The sequence below is a fragment of the Herpailurus yagouaroundi genome, unplaced genomic scaffold (genome assembly GCF_014898765.1).
Source record: "Herpailurus yagouaroundi ecotype Mexico unplaced genomic scaffold, PumYag 162, whole genome shotgun sequence".
NCBI lineage: Eukaryota > Metazoa > Chordata > Mammalia > Carnivora > Felidae > Herpailurus > Herpailurus yagouaroundi.
In genome coordinates, this window is record NW_024412403.1 from 17,293,149 (window position 1) to 17,308,793 (window position 15,645).

The 15,645-nt window shown below is 37.2% G+C and overlaps 1 non-coding gene across 1 annotated transcript; it reads right to left on the reverse strand.

Moving 5' to 3' along the window:
- Positions 1-9,059: 9,059 nt before the first annotated feature.
- LOC121036605 (U6 spliceosomal RNA) lies at positions 9,060-9,166 on the reverse strand. The gene has a single exon (XR_005793417.1). It is a non-coding gene; the product is annotated as a U6 spliceosomal RNA (small nuclear RNA).
- Positions 9,167-15,645: the final 6,479 nt, after the last annotated feature.

The window sequence follows — 15,645 nt, forward strand, 5'->3', positions numbered from 1 at the left end:
CAACTACCTGTAGGAGGCACCCACCACAAATTCTCAGCTACTTCAATGGGTCTCAGTAGACTCGAGCCCCAACTGCTCATAGCTTGATAAGAGACTCTCATGTTGCCTCTACCAGTCCTTCATTCCAGTTTTCTGGCATGGCAAATGCAAATAAACTATCCATAAGCAAGAGAATGTCTCGGATTCAGGTTCTGGGAAAAGTATGACATCAGTGGGAACAGAAAATTTGAGAACTATCTGGAAAATAGCAGCTGAGATTGAAAATGACAGAAAAAAAAAAAGAGGAGAGTCATTTGATGATGATCTCCAAAGGAGTGGCTTGCAACAGAAGCATATGTTTACTTGTCCATCTCGGCTCTGGCGCAGCCGTGATCCTCACTCAAGAATACAGCTGGATGGAATTTCTCTGTCGGAACAATGGCAGGTGTCATAGCGTAGGGATGAGGGGAGCATGTCACTTCCACTCACATTTTATTACACAAAGTTTGCCACATGGCCACACACTTGAGTGCAATTGCACAAGATGTATAACATTTCAGCAGAAGGGATTTCAAATATTTATGAAAATTGAAGGATGGTCGATTCAATAAAATGCAGGAAAAAGCTAATAGTAGAGCACTCAATAAAATTTAGCCAACTGTTTGGTCACAAGATTACTTTTAGATATAAAAAATTACAAAGCATGAGAAATCTCTGCAAACAAAGTAGAAAAGAAATTTTAATACGCTTTAAATAAAGTTATCTTAATTTTACAAGTGAAGCTTTACTTGCGTTTTGTTTTGTTATTGTTGTTGCTGCTGTTTTGCTCATTTTACTGTGAAGCAAATGAGTTCCAATGAAATTATTTATATCAGAAAAAGAGATTTAGAACTGCAACTTTTCATCGTTTTAACCGTCCAAGATTTTATCACAGGCTTATTTTTCACCCATATTTTATTTTCGTAAGCTCAGAATTGTCAACTTGTAAAATGTTATCATAAAAGACATTTTTTTCATACAAATAAATCTGAAATAACTTTTCACAAATATGTTACAGTATTTGTGAGCTGCATAAATATCAGCTGAACGCTGGAAAATCTTGGAATTTTGAATTGTGATTTATTTCACGGACGATGCTGGTTTCCTGTAGCTTTTAACATCCATTAGGATTCATGCATTCTCATAACCTAGCTGGTTTTCTGAGTAGGTCTAATATGTGCTTGCTTTTATGAAGGAATATCCTTGAGATTTTAATGATAATTTTAATCCTTAAATTTATAGAATGACTGATTCCATTATTCACAAGAGGAACTATATTGCCTATGATTCAACGACAACTCCACATCAGAGGATGTCAGAAAATCGGTAGCCTCAATTGACCTGAGAATGTCAAGGTTCCTTCACCGTGTGAGATTAATTTTGCGTTATACATCAGGCACTGATTTTAGTCAAATTATTAAGGAATTATAGATGTCATCATACTGTTTGTAGACGTCAATTTCACGTTCCCAACTTACTCCTCAAAGTACTAGCTATGTAGATGTCAAACCGGTGCGGCTCCCAACACTCACACAGAATGATCCACCGGTATGCAGTTAGCAGTTTCTTCTCATTTCTACCCACTCTGCATCTGTACTAGGAAAAGTGAGAATCTGTGTAAAAGAAATTCTAATGTTGGTGACTATCACCAAAGAATGATGACCAAGGCAAAAGTAACATTGGATGAGAAGACATTTCCATTTAATTGTCTCGGGAGGTTTCAGGTACCTGATGCATGTGAAAGACAGGTGAGGGGGACACTTTCGAGCAGGGACTCCGAGCCACTTTTGAGCCAGAATAGGAGGATAATATGTGTCACTGGAAACCATGTACTTGAGCACAGTATTTAATTTGATTCCTTGTGGCAAGAGAAATCAGCATACTGTCACAAAGCTCGTATACCAAGCCACCCCAAGCACATATTTTTATGTAACGGATTTAAAAATGCGTTGCAGATATTACATAACCATATCTCACAAGGGTGGGCTGGTCTCAATTTTGATAATAGCTACTGTTGGGCTCGCCTACGCTAAGCTAATAATTTAAGTTTAGCTTGTCGAATCCCGTTCTTTTGTTTTATAACCCAAATCTGCTTTCCATTTGCGTGTGTAAGTTGGTCATCTGCTTTGGTGACAAAGAGGAGGTGCCTCCGGAAAGGTTCTCAGACCAGGCTGCAGTGTTGAAAGCTTCATAAATCAGTTCGGGTTTGTACAAAAATTACTTCCCTGATCCAGATCTGGCATTATTAATAATGATTTATTATTTAAAAAAATTTCCAACACAAAACATGGAGAGCTTTGAAATCATAATTTATTTTCCTTGCTTGCCATGCAGTCTCACTTGTCATGATATTTTTCTAAGTTTTAGGCCGATTACTCAGAGTGAGTGTGCCTGGCTAAAATACGTCCTTTACCTGAAAATAGAAACTCTAACTCTATCAAGGTAACTGAGCTCTGCAAATAATAGCATAGAAGATGGTCAGTTCTTTGCCTATGGTATGTTTATGCCATCATCCTTCTGTGTTTCCCTTCCTTAAAAATAAGGGACCTGGGAAGTTTGCCTACAGTCTTGCGGGGTGGGGGGTGGGCATTGTGAATGATCACCCTGACAATACAGAGTGAGCTCTTTCCTCCATCTATCTTCTAGAATCGACTGCATGTAAATGAAAAATAAATTGTGTTTTTCCTTGCAAGGCTAAGAGACAATGCGATTTGGAATAGCTACAGATGTTTCCAATGCTCCTCTAAATGCATCTGAATTTAATAAGCCGAGAGTTTGTAAATATATTTGTCTGTCAATTAGTTTGTTCCAGTACTTTTGTTGGATGTAAAATGTGTTGGCCCAATTATTACGCTATTTTAAGACATACTCAAAGTTTGATTTCTTATTCGTTCCACCAAATAAACTTCAATGAAAATAAGCTATTAATAAAGTTTTCAAAGCTTCACTTTTAAAATGTATTTCAGAGGGCGCTTAGTAGGTTGAGTGTCTGACTCTTGATTTTGTCTCAGGTCATGATCCCAGAGTCATGGGATCGAACCCTATATCAGGCTCTGCACTGAATGAGCAGCCTGCTTAAGATTCTATCTCTCTCTCCCTCTGCCCCTCTTCTCTGCTTGTTCTTTCTCTCTCCAATTAAAATAAAAAGTTAAAATACATTTTAGTAAAATAGACTTTGGTGAAATGCCAGAGGTAAATGTCATATACAAAAAAAAAAAAAAAAAAAAAAAAAAACAAAAAAACAGGGGGGCACCTGAGTGGCTCAGTTAGTTAGGCATCCCACTTCGGCTCAGGTCATGATATCACGGTTTGTGAGTCCGATCCCTACATCAGGCTCTCTGCTGTCAGCACAGAGCCTACCTCGGACACTCTGTCCTGCCCCCCCCACCGGCCCCCACCGTCTCTGTCTCTCCTCTGCTTGTGCTCTCCCTCTCAAAAATAAACATTAAACAAAATTTAAAAAAAGAAATTAATTGAGTGAAGTTCATAATTTACAGGTCTATATATTATATTGAACAATACTGAGTAAAAAAAGAAGTCACTGTACTTAAGTAAGCCATAGTAGAAGGAAACATGGAACATTACCCCCTATGGTTCACATTAATTTTGACTTTCTTACATTCACTTCAAGCATATTTATTATCTTCTGATATTAGTTTGTCAGCCCTCTTCTAAAATAAAATGGTCTATAAGTTTTTGAGATGGACCATCATTTTTTGAAAAAAAATTTGCAAGACGTTACCTTGTCCAATAAAGGCACCTTAATTTTTAATATCAGTTTTTATTTTAAGAGAGCAAGATAAAAAATAAGATTTAAATATATTATTTCACATCCTACAAGATACTGAGCATATAATGATTACACAAACAATATTCCTGACATAGTAACGCCAGAAAGACAATTAATGGTATTTTGAAATGTTGTTCATCAGTGAAATAGAACAATGAGAAAGTGATTATAGCTTGGATCACACAAAGAAAGGAACACTTTAGACAGATTAAGTAGAATTAAATAAATTCCCTAACGGGATACTCTGTAGTATGCCACCAATCAGGTGACCTGCAGGGACAAAGGCATAGAGGAAAACTTTCTCTAGGTTAATCAATAAACTATGCTATTGGCATTTTACAGGTCATTTTGAGGAGGAATAAAACCTACCTAAAAAATACTCTAATAAAATCATTTCTGTGCATTTATAATTTTTAGCTGTAGCTATAATCCAAGCTGTAAACTAACCAGATGACATGGGATGACAATGTTATGAAGAACAAAAAGGACTAGCAGGATAAAAAATGTCACTAAATATTTAAAATATTCAAAGAAACTAAAGAAACCAAAGAAATAAAGAAACTAAATGGACTAGTAATTTCTTTTTACCTTGGCTCCACTAGATTAGAGTTCCCATTGCCTCTTTGATGAGTAAATGAGCTATGTTAGATTATCATTGTATTATATATATTTATATATATATATATACATTTTCATTATGTGTATGTATATGAATTGTATACTGAAATACATTTAGTTTCATCACAGAAGGCAGTTAACTTGACACGTTTTTATCTCTACTTTGGCCTCAGTTTAAACTCCCTGTACACATAATACACTCAAACGCACACACACACACACACACACTCACACACACACACACACACACACACACACACACACACTCACACACACAGAGACCAAGATATACACACACAGAGACCAAGATATAATTGGACCAATAAACTATGTCAACTAAACTGATATTTGTGATCAAAAACATATACACCCAAGACTTAGTTTCCTTTCCAAAAGGAAACTTAGGTAAGTTATGTACCTTTTAGGATACTTGATTTTAAAAGGCTTATTTCTCACTGCTGGGCTGTATTTTACACTCCCTCATTATTGCATAAATGTCACTGTGTTCTTTGCTCCTCTGATTTTCTGTTGTCACTCTAAGCTAACATCCAGTGACAAAACTTTTCTCCTCATCCGCATGGGGGAACTTTCCCTGTTCCTTTTTTTTAAATGAGACAAAGAGAGACAAAGAGAGAGGGACAGAGAGAGGGAGAGAGGGGAAGGGGTACGAAGGGGGGGGGGGAGAGAGAAAATCCCGAGGGGACTCTGAACTGACAGTGCCTACGTGGAGCTTGATCTCCCAAAAGGTGAAATCGTGACCTAAGAGGGAATCAAGAGTCAGACGCTGAACAGACTGAGCCATCCAGGCGCCCGCTGGACGTCTCCCTATTCTTTCCATGTTTTTCCAGCATATTTGCTTTCTCCCCGCCCATCTCCATGGTAGGTTAATTTATTATGAACCTTGGTTTAAGGGCCCGCATATTCTTCTCTTTCTGAACACTGTCCTCAAAGCTTTGGTCCCGAGAGTACCTTAAAAACATGGGTGACCTGTGAGGCAGAGTTTTACTGAAACATTGAGTAACGGGGTATGTTATTTAAAAACAAAAATATGAAAATAAGATGAAGGGAAGGAACTGTTATTAACACCGAACAGTGAATGCACTGGTCCTATTTATCTTCCATTTCCTACCACAAGTATTTGTTATGTTTATTTATTAAGAGAGAGAGGGGGAGAGAGAGAGAGAATGCGAGTAAGGGGGAACCCCAAACAGGCTCTGCTCCGTAGGCGCATAGCTCCCCACAGGAGGCTCAAACTCACCAACCATGAGATCATAACCTGAGCCGAAATTAAGAGGCAGATGCTTGACCGACTGAGCCACCCAGAAGGTTTCCCACCACAAGGATCTTCAGTGCTTGGACACCCATTCCCACCTCTCTTCCTTGGGCCCCAGTCTGTCCACATTTATTTACCTCTGTCCTCTCAATTACCTGTCACCTTCTAACCCTTAAATTCTAGTTTTCCTTCCTGTAAAATCAAGCTCTTGGTTTACTTTTGTGCATCGCAGCAAATAAACGAACAAATCATGAACACATTCTGTTCAATAGCAGTCTGACCTGAGTAACAGAAAGCTATTGGTCTGTCTGATCTCCATCTTTTAGCAAGAGAAAGAACCCATGAGTCTTTGAAATAACAGCTCTGCTATTCTGTTGGGGAAAGCACTATGAGGCTATACTTCCTCTCCCTAACAGCCAGGGTTAGCAGAAGACAAACAGCACAAAGTTTCATTCTCTTTACCTCTGGCCCTGTACATTCAGTCCACAGAAACTCCTCTGAGGCAGTTTATGTGTCGGTTTTTATTTTACTTCCATTTTCACCAACTCCTGCATGAAACTATCACAGGAATTGAAGAATTAATAGATTTCTTCAGTTTGAAGTCACACTGGAGAAAGGATTATATTTTGATATATGCCTCTTAGAAATGGCAACTACTAAGAAATATGTTGCTTGAAAATGGTCCTGGGGCACCTGACTCAGTCAGTTGAGTGTCCGACTTCGGCTCAGGTCATGATCTCTCTTTGAGTTCGAGCCCCGTGTCGGGCTCTGTGCTGACAGCTCAGAGCCTGGAGCCTGCTTGAAATTCTGTGTCTCCCTTTTTCTCTGCCCCTCCCCCTGCTCATGCTCGCTCTCTCTCTCTCTCTCTCTCTGTCAAAAGTAAATAAACATTAAAAACTTAAAAAAAAAAAAAGAAAGAAAATGGTCACTACTTCCCACCTTATTAAGTAGATTTAATAACTACATTCAGAATCCCCCCTCTCATAGCCTTCTGTTTCTGTCAATATAGATAAAAATTATGTGAAACAACTTGGGGCGCCTGTGCAGTTCAGTCGGTTAAGTGTCTGTCTCTTGATGGGGACTCAAGTCACGATCTCACTGTTGTGAGATTGAACCCCTTGCTGGGATATGTGCTAGAGGGTGGAGCCTGCTTAATATTCTCCCTCTCCCTCTACCCCTTCCCATCTCTCTATCTCTCTGTCTCTCTCTCAAAGAAAAATGTGAAAAAACTTTAAATGTGAAAAATAGTATTTATGTATCTATTCTTTTATCTTTTGAATATTGAACATATTCAATCTCAGTACACTTTCAAGTCAATGGGCATTTTATTAACAAAATTGAATAAATCACAATATCCAGGTGGAGTGTTTGGGATATTGAAAAAAAAATTAATAAATGTAAGAAAGGTCTGAGGTACAAAGGAGAGTATTGAAAAGAATAAAGTCAAGTGAGGTCCTGGGCTTTTGCATGGATATTTAATTGAATGCATTTAGGTAGAGGGGAAATGGATTCTCTATTAGGATAATTTTTGGTTTCAGTAAAAAACAGCCCAATACAAAAAGACTTCAACCAAAGGAATATGAATTCGTTCTCACAAATAAGAGTCTAGGGTTGGCCTTAACTTCTGGGTCTAGCTCTTCTCTGAAATTCTCTTGTCACTGCCTTACTCCATATGGTGGCCTCTTTCTTATGGTGGTACCAGTTCTGGGCCAATATTTAGGTGAAGTAACGTGCAGAAGAGAGAATGTACCTCCCAGTGGCTCTCCTGAGAGGGAGAGATATAGAAAACAATAATGAAACACATTTCCCCCGTATTTCCAAACACATTTCTCTCACATGCCTTTGGCTGCTAGGGTCACATGCCTTCCCGTCTGAACCAAATCCTATGACCAGGTTAATGCCATGTGATGATTGGCTTCAGCCTGATTTCGCTGAGAACCAATCCCTTTGCAGGACCACAGCATTATTTTAAAATTAATCATGAAAGCCTTTTTTTTTTTTTTTAATTTTCCATACTTTTCTTGCTGTAGCAAAGCTTTCTAAATTCCACTGATTTATTGCTCAAGGATAAATTGTTCTTTAAAGCTGTAAGATGTGAGTTTGGCCTGATCTGGTTTGAAGCTGGGTCCATACTGCTTAACAGCCCATGTACTGTGGGTTCAGTTACTGTTGCAGCCATGACTCACTGTGTCTAGCTGTTGGCCACGACATTATGGAAACTTCTGAGTCTGCACCTTGCGATGTCCCATATGCTGTTGACCAGGTTTCCTGTGGTCTAGACAGTGGCCTGCGGGCAGATCATTTGTGTTAATATCTATTCCCTGAACCATAGTATGTAAATATTGCTTCTTTGGAATTTGTTTGAGATTGTCTCAAAAAACTTCATTGCAATGCGTTTGCATGCAAGTTATTTAATAAGCTGCAATACTGGATATTTAGTGTGTGCTTATTATCTGGTAAAGCATATTTTGGAAAACATTTCATTGATTATAATACTTGCCACTTTGTCTTTAGTTTTTATATAATGCAATAATTTCAGAAGCAGAGTTATCATGCAAATGATTCTATTTGAAAAATATGTAACAGTCAAATATGGCCTCTTGTATTAGATGGTAAAATCTGCTAGTTAATATACAAGGTGTGGGATTTTTTTTTTAATTTGAAAATTATACTATTTAATGACATCTCTGTCTGTGTATTTCTCACATACTGTTGTATTTCAAGTAAATATAAGATAGAAAAACTAAATACCAATTTAACAAATAGTCTTATTAGAGTTGAATCATTCACTTTATTTTTTATTTATTTATTTAAAAAAATTTTTTAATGTTTATTTATTTTTGAGGGAGAATGTAAGAGCATGAGCAGGAGAGGGGCAGAGAGAGAGAGGGAGACACAGAATCTGAAGCAGGCTCCAGGCTCTGAGCTGTCAGCACGGAGCCCCACGCGGGGCTCGAACCCACGAGCTGTGAGATCATGACCTGAGCTGAAGTCGGAGGCTCAACCGACTGAGCCACCCATGCACCCGAATTATTCACTTTAAAATATAATTTATTATAAATTGCCCTTGTGTCTTTAACAAATAATCTATTTGCTGTAGTTTCCTTTAGGCAATTTCTTTTCAGGACTATCTCAGTTGCTTAACCCTTAGTACATTAGAAGATGCCATTAATATCTCCAGGAAGACAAGAGAATGAATCAGTCTCTTTTCTCTGGGAGTGTGAAATTATATAGATAGATGCTAGATAATATGAGAGTACATATATTCAAGGGATTTTTTTTCCCTAGGTCATTTAAAAAAATGTGTTTTGTCCTCATTATGGCTTGGTTATACAAAGACATAATGTCTTTTTTTTTTTTTTTAATATGGAATGCTTCGAGAATTTGGACGTCATCCTAGTACAGGGGTCTTGCTAACCTCCTCTGTATCATTTCACTTTTAGCATATGTGCTGCCGAAGGGAATACTTTTCTTTTTTTTTTTTTCTTTTCTTTTTTTTTTTTTAATCAAGGGTTTTTTTTATATTCTTGTTAGTCATAAGTACTCTGAATTACTGTTAGGAGTTTCTTATTTCCCTGTATTTGTGGGAGAAGGTAGCGGAAATTCCTGTAATGCTGTGGGGGAATCCCCTCTCCTACCTCCTTTTGCCAGGGGAATACCGGGAAGAAACTTCTACTAGACTTTTAGGAGCACACCTTATTCCTAGGAACTCCTATCCTATCCTTGTGGACTCTGTTATTAGCATCAGCATTAGAACACATGGAGTAATTAATGGGATAAATACCAAACTAAGATGCAGTTACATTTCAGTTTCAGAAAGATATTGTAAGTCTCACACTATAGTAATATAAAATGCCGGAACTGAACCAGACACTAAGGTACTCGTATTATCAAATGGAGTCTTCTAATGCCATTTTAGCTTTAAAATTTAGGATCAAAATGTATTGACTCCAAACTGTAGATCAGCATGGACATGGGGTTGGTTTTATTCAAACACCTGACTCCAAAGACTATAGGAGACAACCTACAGGCTCTGGGGTGTGTTTTTTTTTTTTTTTTTTCTTCATTGCTTGTCTATTCAAAGTACTTCTATAATTTGACTAGGAAAAACGATTTGACCTAATCCAAAGAATCGCAATACTTCTATTTGTCAGTTTTTGGAGATTAAAAATAGTAAAATGTATTTCTTCATTTCCTGCCTAAAGTTGTAATATTTAGCTTTTGTGTTACCAGTTGCCAGATTAGATTACTTTTTTGCCGAAGGCTTTGCGTTGCGCATGCCTCCCATATTACTACTTACTATTTTCTTTATGTGAGAGGCTTTGTGATAGTTATAATATTTCAGATCAGAGAAATTTGCTCTGAGCTTTATAAGATAAAGTGTCTGTGATCAGTAGTTTTATTTTTTTCCCCTGGTATTTCTGGTAAAGCAAACTGGCACCTGCTATTTCCAACAGCCAGTGGCAATTAGTCATTGCTGTTTTGTTACCTAGAGGACACTGTTCAAGTTTCAGCAAGTTTTCATCTTTCCCACCTCTATTATAATATCATTTATTCTATTGGCAATGTCTCTAGATATTTGATCATCTAGCTTGTGCGGTTCATCTTCTTGTTTCTGGGAAATTATATCTATTTTAGAATATCTTCCTTCGCTAAAGTAAAGTAATAAGATTTCATGGATAATAAGCCAATGATGTACACTTATCAATGATAGGCATAAAATATGTAAAACTTTATTTTAAAATCTGTTACGTTAACGTGTAATTACCAGAATTTGCGTACGACGGAATAACTAAACAAGCTTACACTTACTACAATCAGTTTGATAGGCTAAAAATTCTGAGGCAATGATATCGCATTATCCTTAACACTCCCACCCTTGTGTGTTGGGTGTGGTGGGGGAAGCTATCTTGTCTTGTGCATCAAATGCAATTATTCTTGAGAAGTCTCATCTGTACCTGGATTTGTTTTTTTTTAACTTTTTAAATATAATTTATTGTCAAATTGGCTTACATACAACACCCAGGGCTCATCCCAACAAGTGCCCTCCTCAATGCCCATCACCTATTTTCCACTGTCTCCCACCACCACCACCCCCCCATCCACCCTCGGTTTGTTCTCAGTATTTAAGAGTCTCTTGTGGTTTGCCTCCCTCCCTCTCTGTTTGTAACTATTTTTTTCCCCTTCCCTTCCCCCGTGGTCTTCTGTTAAGTTTCTCAAGATCCACATATGAGTGAAAACATAGGATATCTGTCCTTCTCTGACTGACTTAGTTCACTCAGGATGATGCCTTCTAGTTCCATCCACATTGCTGTAAATGGCATGATTTCATTCTTTCTCATTGCCAAGCAGTATTCCATTGTATATATAAACCACATCTTCTTTATCCATTCATCAGTTGATGGACATTTAGGCACCTTCCATAATTTGGCTATTGTTGAAAGCCCTGCTATAAACATTGGGGTGTATGTGCCCCTATGCATCAGCACTCCTGTATTCCTTGGGTAAATTCCTAGTAGTGCTATTGCTGGGTCATAGAGTAGCCAGAGACCATATATTGAGTGGCATGGAGAGGCACTCTCCCATCACTGGATTTGATCTAGATTGAGATTTGAACCATGAGCCTCAGCCTGATGATACTATAAGGAAATGAAATCTCTGTAGGGCCTTGAGAAGGAGAGAGTGAACTTTGCATGTAGAAGAAATATAGTTTGTGGACAGATACCAGATGTTGGTGGTTTTAAAACATGGCCACAAATTCTTTGCTACTCTTCCATAAAGAGGTGGGAATATGTCTTTTTCTCCTTTAGTATGGGCAGGATGACTGTCATAATCAATAAAATGTGACAGAGAACGCTATGACTTTCCAAGCTAGATCATCAAATGCCATGCAATGTTTGCCTTATTCATTGAAACACTATCTGGGAGCCTTAAGTCTGCATGTAGGAAGACTAGCTAACCTAATGTGACCATTCCACAAGGGTGCCCAAGCCACATGGACCTTGTTAGAGCAGGTCCCACTGCAAGAACTTCAATTGACAGAGCTAATTGAGCGTGACCTTTGAATTCTCCAAATTCAGTTTTGTCACACATGCATATGAAAAGGCATCCAAATGATCGCAGCCCCAGTTACTCCCAGCCATTGAAAGCTTCCCAGTTAAGTCTCAAGATATCATGAATCAGAGACAATAAGCCATGCCTGCTGGCTCTGTCTGAATTCCCCACCTTCAGTATCCATGAACATAATAAAATATTTTTTCCTTTATACACCAAACTGGTTTGGTTTGTCATGCAATATTTGGGAACTGGATGACATACCCAGCATAAATCAACATAATAAAGTTCAGCTTCCATTTCTCTACTTCAGCTTGAAAGCTATGATTTGAAATTTCAGGTATGCTATCCATCACTTGGAAAATTAAAAAACAATTAAAAACTCAAAAACTTTTTCCCTCACCTAGACTTACAACAGTATATATTTTTAGTAAACAGGAACTTTAAATTTTTGTTTAAGCATAAAAGGATAGTTGTGCATTTTGCTTTAATAGTAAATATTTAACGCTTATCAATTGTTTCATTTGAGTTTCTCAGGACCCATTTAACACGAAAACAATTGAAGTCTCTCATAAGGTATTTAATATGCAATTATTTTACACGAAAGGGAAACTTAACCTGAATAAACTATTCTATGTTTTTTTTTCTGTTTTTTCTTTTATTTTATCTGACTTCCATTTTAACCCATATCTCTAACGTAAATGATAATCATCTGGCATACACAATGTGAAGAATTTGGTGTATTAAATCCCACAATCTAAAGAAAATAAATATGCGTGCTTTTTGGTATAAGAAAAATAACATCAAGATCTTTCTCATATTTCAAGCATATGCATACAGTGCCTTTCCAAGAATTTTATATAGTCGCATGCACACATACACGCATCATTTGTTTTACCTCTTAGGATTTAAAGAATGTCAATAAGGTCTTTACACTTCATTAAAGGGTAAGCAAAAATGCAATTGAATATCGATAAACTTTGAAAAATATTCACTCATTATATAGATGTGGCCTTATCCAAAATTTAAATGAACATAATAATTTAAATTTGGTAAACATAGACACTTTTCGTTAGTAGTTACACTGATGTTTTCCCTAAGAAAATCTTCCCAAAGCCACATCACCCTTAGAGGGTTTGCACATGCAGGAGGGGAAATAGATTTTTTTATCTTTCCTTTTGTAAACAATCTGAAACATCCCTTTTAAAATAATCTTTAGAGGGGCGCCTGGGTGGCTCAGTCGGTTAAGCGTCCGACTTCGGCTCAGGTCATGATCTCACGGTCCGTGGGTTCGAGCCCCGTGTCGGGCTCTGTGCTGACAGCTCAGAGCCTGGAGCCTGTTTCAGATTCTGTGTCTCCCTCTCTCTCTGCCCCTCCCCTGTTCATGCTCTGTCTCTCTCTGTCTCAAAAATAAATAAACGTTAAAAAAAATTTAAAAAAATAAAATAATAAAATAATCTCTAGATTTGACTGTTTGATTTGGTTGTCAACATCCATCTTCCTGAATACAAATTGCAGCAGTATTCATTAAAACTATAGAACTGTCTTCAGTAAGCAGAGCACTGAGTATTCAAAGCCTGTAGTTGGAAATTATGCTCAGATGGAAGAAATGTTATTTATGCAGAGTAGGAAAGAATCGGAATTGCACAATATTGTTGGGTCTTCCTCAGAATCTGAGAGTTGGCATAAATAAAAAGTCAAATTCCTTTAGAATAATCAATTGTCATAACTCAGTAGTAATTATTATGGATTGATTTCATTTCAGTAAAGCCAAAACCCTCTTCAAAAATAACCATCTATATCTCACAATTAATAAATCTCATTGCCCGTGGTGAATTTCATATCCATTTGTTGAAGCACTGTCTTTTCAAAGACGTTATTTTCTTTCTGCACCTTCTTTCCCGCTGAGGGCAATGCTACATTTGTCACAGGAGAAAGGGCTCCTAAAGGATGTTTCAGTTGTGTCATGTTATATTCACCCAACTCCACCCCATATAATTTGAATGAATATGTACCCACCTATCTTCGTATATACGTATATATATTGTCTTCTCCAAAATCTGCGTTGTAGTAGGCCATCTTAAATATAAAGCAGCATCCCATCTCTAAATGACAAATAGTAGCGTAAAAGGAAAGTAAACCCACAAATGATTGAACGTACTATGTTTTTAAATACAAATTTCCAAAATGGTCATGTTTTTGTGTGAAGAATAATATGTTACAGGCAAGTAGAGTAGACTTAAAAAAAACCCCACATTTTAAATCTTGCTTTCATCACATTTAATAGTAGAAATTTTGGAAAGTTCTCTAGTACTTTGAGTGTCTCTTTCACTATCATCTCTCAGGGTTGTTGTGAGGGCTTATGAAGGACACAGGTGCAAAGTAAGTACTAAATGAATGCCAGCTTCTTTCTCTTTTGTTCCTCTCTTGGAGTAGGATCAAGGCTTAGTAATACTTATATACTCTAATGTCTTGAAAACAGTGGACAGAAAGCAAATGCTTGTAAATGATGTTGACTTATTATTCAATTTTTATAGAATTTTAGTCAGATATTTTTGGTGATTTCCATATATTGTAAAACAAAAGTAACTCATAATTGCATAACATAGATAATGCTTAATATTTCAGTGCTAACGAATGAAATTTATTCTAAGAATATTAAAATACATTGATATGATCATTATAGTTTAGAGTAGAGGGGCACCTGGGTGGCTCAGTCAGTTAAGCATCTGGCTCTTGGTTTGAGCTCAAGTCATAATTTCCAACTTTATGAGCTCAAGCCCCATGTCAGGCTTGCACTGACAGCATAGAGTCTGCTTTGGATTCTCTCTCTCCCTCTCTCTCTGCCGCTCAGGGGGAGAGAATAAAATAAATAAAATTAAATTAAAAAAATAATTTAGAGTAATAGAAGTTATGAAAGGATAAATACATGTGAAAAAGTAGTATATGTGACAAGGTAAATAAAGCAGAGGTAGGGGCGCCTGGGTGGCTTGGTCGGTTAAGTGTCCGACTTCAGCTCAGGTCACGATCTCACGGTCCGTGAGTTCGAGCCCCACGTCGGGCTCTGTGTTGACAGCTCAGAGCCTGGAGCCTGTTTCAGATTCTGTGTCTCCCTCTCTCTCTGCCCCTCCCCTGTTCATGCTCTGTCTCTCTCTGTCTCAAAAATCAATAAACGTTAAAAAAAATTTTTTTTAAATAAAGCAGAGGTATATCTGATTGAATTTTAAGATTTCCATCCTTTTCCTTAACCCTGAATCCTGCACATGAAAAATAGCAGATGATGATTAATTAAATTCTACATTTGAAATCATATACTTCTTATATAAATTATTCTGTTGTTCACCATAACATTCATATAATTATGACTCTAAAAATTTTTTATCAATTTTATCCAGTATGTTATTCAGTGTTTATTTATTAAGTTCTTATCGTGTAAAAGGAGGCATTTAGTATACTTACAACACCAACTGCCAAACTGGGGTCATTGTGCAATTTTTATTTTCAGTTTATTAATTAATTAGTTAAAATGTTTACTGTGCACATACTATGTACTGTCACTATCCCAGGGTCTAAGAATATAATAGATAATAGAACTGAGTTGGCGCCCACATGCAGCTTGAATTTCAAGGGAAAAAGTAGGCAGAAAAACTAAATGAAATAATCACAAAGTGAAGTGACAGACACAGCTTGCCTTGTCTTTAGAGAATATTGGTGGTGCCATATTGAATAAGCGATGAGACAAGATCTCTCTTAAGAGATAATATTTAACTGAGACCTTAAAGGTTGAAAAGGAAGCAGCCAGGAAAAGACCAGGGTCCTAGAGCATTCCTGATGAAGGGAGCTGTGATTACATAGCAACATTCCCAAGATGAAAAACATCACGGCCTGAGGA